Source organism: Oncorhynchus gorbuscha, linkage group LG06, assembly GCF_021184085.1.
Source record: "Oncorhynchus gorbuscha isolate QuinsamMale2020 ecotype Even-year linkage group LG06, OgorEven_v1.0, whole genome shotgun sequence".
Classification (NCBI taxonomy): Eukaryota; Metazoa; Chordata; class Actinopteri; order Salmoniformes; family Salmonidae; genus Oncorhynchus; species Oncorhynchus gorbuscha.
The window spans coordinates 52,858,987-52,863,989 of record NC_060178.1 but is presented as its reverse complement, the minus strand read 5'-3'; positions in this window follow the sequence as shown (position 1 = coordinate 52,863,989).

Below are 5,003 nucleotides of genomic sequence, written 5' to 3'. Positions count from 1 at the left end.
ACCTGCATAACAATGTCAAATAGAACTTACCCAGAACATGGTTACCATGTTCTCAGAATATTTCATGGGGACATGACAAAACCATTTGTTTCCAGTGTTTTGTTGGTTAGGAGAATATTCCATCAACGTCTCACCAGACATACACAGAACATGGTTGCCATGTTCTCAGAATACAAGATGTAAATATTTTAGACACATTTCGTGGGAATGTTACAAGAACATTAATGTATCTGGTTTTTCGAGGGTAAAAGCAAATTTATGCTTGATCCAAATGTGAAGCCTCCGGAAGCATGCAGAGGCCAAATTGAGTTCCATACCGCATTGCCATGTGCCTCACATATTTTTAACAATGTCTCCATATATTGACATGACATGTCATTGACATGATTGGTTGACAGTAGGTGGGGGAGGGAGTACCTGTACAAACACAAACTCAACTTCCTTCACAACAGCTCAGTTCAACAGCTCTGAGGTGCTCTGTGAAGCGCAAGAAGTATGAATGCCCTGACTGCTGCAGAGGCCGTACCAACGTAAATGCTACACGACCAAAGCAGATGTCGGATTGGCCTGCAGCACCTTTTAGGAGAATATTCCATTAACATCCCACCAAAAATACACAGAACATGGTTGCCATGTTCTCAGAACATAACATGTGAATGTTCCAGACTTGTATGCTGGGAACGTGGCAAAAAAATTAATGTGTCCAGTTTTCTGTGGGTTAGGAGAATATTCCATCAATGTCCCACCAACATACACAAAACAAAATGTTGGTGGCATATTAACCTGTTTTAATGATACTCCTGAATCACTAGGATTTTCTTGAATGTACTTTTAACAGAGCTAAGATGTACTATGGAGCGCACTCACCCTATTGCCTGCACCTATCAAGTTGTTTCAGATCTACACAAGTGCCTAGGGAGGAGGGGTTAGGGTTTGTTCTGGACAGGGCCTAACTATACTGACCCGATAAGCACATGCCTTAGAGATATCCGTTATCGGGACAGTGGTTAGGGTGTTTGTCATTGGTGCTGGTGGCCTGGGTTTGAGACCTGTTAGAAGAGTCACCATTCTTAGCAATATATGTTAATGTCATTATTTGGCAACAGTTACAACACCAGTGGAGGCTCATCAGAGGAGGAAGGAAAGGACCATCCTCCCCATACATTTCAGAATAAAAAAAATTGTGAAACATTAAAAAAAGATCCCTTTTAGATAAAACTATACGAAATATATTAATTCACGTCACCAAATAATTGGTTAAAACACATTGTTTTGCGATGAAGATCTACACTAGCCTCAGTAGAACTTTGTAGGTAGCACCATGGTGTAGCCGGAGGACAGCTAGCTTCTGTCCTCCTCTGAGTACATTGACTTCAATACAAAATAGCTCATGATTCTTACCCACTTCCATAGACTTACACATTAATTATGACAACTTCCGGAGGACTTCCTCCAACCTACCAGGATGAATCAGGATGAACTGATATGTTGTCCACCAATTAAAGGATCAGAGAATGAACCTAGCACTGAAAGAATAAGCTACAGCTAGCTAGCAATGCGGTGCATAAAATGTGTTGAGTAGTTGATTCAAAGAGATAGAAAGACAATAGTTGAACATGAACAAATTAAGAGAGTGTTACACCATGATATGTTTCACCTGTCTTTGTGCTTGTCTCCATCCCCCTCTAGGTGTTGTCCATCTTCCCCATTATCCCCAGTGTACTTGTACATGTGTTCTCTGTTTGTCTGTTGCCAGTTTGTTTTGTTTCATCAAGCCTACCAGCGTTTTTTCCCATGCTCCTGGCTGTCTCTAGTTCCTGTTTTCTAGCTTTCCCAGTTTTGACCATTCTGCCTGCCCTGACCCTGAGCCTACCTGCCGTTCTGTACCTTTTGGACTCTGCTCTGGACTACTGACCTCTGCCTGCCTTTGACCTGTCGTTGGCCTTCCCCCAAGTTTGAGTAATACACTTTTGTTACTGTGAAACTGTCTGCATCTTGGTCTTCTCCTGAGCCTTGAGAGAGAGAGCGAGCTAGCTATATTTCCTAATATATTCTTTTTCACTTTCACTTGCTTATTTAGCTTCAAATTCAGCTAGCTAGTTTAGCCTACTTAACCACCTGGCTTAAACAGAGAGGGATGCTATGTTAGCTAGCTGGCTATGGCTATCCAACACTGGAACTATTCCAGTGGCGATTATAGCATGTAAATCTTGGTGGGGCAAAAAATTAATAAAAATACAAACACTGCCCAAAAACTGTTAAGGCCTACATAAAGCTGTCCCAACAGTATAGCTTTCTTTTCAGCACCATGGAGTGAATCCTTACCACCGCTACACCTGGCTATCAGCGGAGCATTGTCTGGCAGCAAAACAGTTCATTCAGCTTCATGTACTTCCTTTTTAAAAGACATAGCTGATATAGCTGACTTGCTTAAACAAATGTGGTTTCTACTGACAATTGAGATGTACAAACTATGGCATAAGGGAACGATGAGCGAATAAGAGGCAATCCGTAATTTCGATTAAGACTGTAATGTGCAAGCTAAGACTAAAGTTGTCAATATAACTATTTGTTCAGCAATTTTGAAATGTACAGCAACAGATTTCAGAACATGGGCCGTTGTTACAGTATTCTCTCTGTACACCAAGTCAGAAATGTAGGATACATAAAGGGGGCATATAAGCAGACAATGAAAGTTCTTACAATATTCAAAGATGACATTTCCCTAAAATGAGAACAGTAGGCTAAGTCATGAGGGAGAAAGGGACAAAATTATTAAGGTGAGGCATATGGGCTACTAACAGCTTACTACACAACATACACTTAGTATTACATTCTTAGCTACAGTATACATATCTCCCTGGCATATTACATCATTTATGGAGCAGCATACAATACATTTTTGGACTCACCTCATTGTGCTGCGCTCACTTGAACAGGAAGGTGAAACGGTGGTCATTCTTGTGGAACATTTTGTCATTAAACTTTGTTATCAAAGTCTAGCATTCTCTTGATTTATGGTGCTTTCAAGACAACTGGGAACCTAGAAAAAAAATCATGATGTCAGTGATCTTCAGGTCGGATCTCTAGAAAGAGGCCCGAGTTCCCGACATGGAATTCCGAGTTGGATGACCCTTCAAAGCGTATTTTCCCAATCGGAGCTCGGTTTTATCAAACTTTCCAGGTGTCTTGAACTCACTGAAGTCTGAGATTTTCCAGTTCCGAGTTTCCAGTTGTTTTGAAAGCGGCTGGATTGACAGCATGGACTATGTACTCAACCTTTTCCAGCCCATAGTGTTGCTTGTGAATGTTATATTTTTTTAAGCTTGGAAAAGAGACCCTTAAACCCAGACAACACACACCACTGAATAGCAAGTTAGTGATTGCTTTGCAACTCTTGCAGTTAGCAACTGATTCCTTCTAAACCACTTGTCGTGTCTTTGGCTATGCCTGATTAAGTGATATGACATGCTATTCTATAAAATCATTTCTCCGTAATTAATATTACCTGATTGAGCTAATCATGTAAATGTAATTAACTAGAGAGTCGGGCTCCACAAAATAATATTTATAGAGCTGTTATCTTCCGAATAATCTCTTAAAGACCTAGTAATATTTTACATCAATAGCAGTCAATATTAATTGTCATCTTAATTCAGTCTCATCTGAAAGTTGTAAATTCTTGGTTATCTGCACAAACCCTGGCTAACAATTTGAATCAGCAATGCAAAATTGGGTTTAATAATTTATTTACTAAATACCTAACTAATCACACAGAATTACACATACACATAATTAAATCATAACTTGATTACAAATTACGTCATAAAGGAAAACGTCCCTAGCGGGCGGAACAGATATGACAGCTTGTTACACAAAAGAAAAGGGTCTGGATTTGAGTGAAGGAGCGGGAAGACTGAGGAACAAAGGCCGAAGCTGTGCTATCATAAATACAGTATCTTATGCATTCTAATTTACCGCCCATTTGGAAAGGAAAATGCAATAAATATTTACTCTGAGCTGCGCTTCGGTAGGTTGGTGGTAGATGGAAGGCCGTGTTGCCCAACCGAGTCCTTTGAAGAATGTCTCTGGTTGTCAATTGAATACGTTGTAGTAACGTCATTGTGTGGTAGACGGGATACTCTCTGTTCCTTCCTAACCTGCGTTTGCAGCTGCTGTTGCGAACTCAACGGCTAGGAGGTATCACTTCTGTAGTGAATAAGACTTCAAAGTTCATACCATTCGCAACCAAAGCTCATGCTGATGTTGGCTTCATTCTGTAGTTATTATCTGAACCATTCTGACATTGGACCGTCGTCCTACATCCTCGGAACAGGAGGTTATGTTGTCGTCAAGGGCTTATATAGGAAGGGAGAGGAGGGCGTGTTTGAAAAGTTTTATATCCCATGTCCCTTCAAGGGGCGGGCCACTGATTGAGCAGAGCCCTATCTTATGAAAACCCAAATCTCACATTTTAGAATCTAAATTCACATGTCATCCCATCACGAATAATTTCATATTCAAATATGTAAATTTAACAATTCCATGTGAATCCGATAACTCTGATGTGTAGACTTTCCACTGTAGAGTTTATGTCATCTTGTCATTGATGAGAATGTCTCAGATGACAACCGAACTGACATCATATTCATTAAGTACCACCGCATATGTTCCATTGGTCGGATTACCAGAATATAGGTAATTTCCCCCCACGTTCTGATGTTCCCAGAAACTCTATGTTAACCAAGGGTTTTGCAAATGTAACCTCAGTAGGGTAGAGAGAGGAAAAAGGGGGGAAGAGGTATTTATGACTGTCATAAACCTACCCCCCAGGCCAACGCCATGACACACTCATTGTTGAATTTGTGATTTCAACCATGTTGTGTAATGTTTATGTCCACTGGTCGATGAGCACCAATGAGTTTTATCTATAATTTCTCATCATATGACAAGGATTGAAAATGATTTGCTAGTAGACTGTCGACTTGATTCATGATGATGAC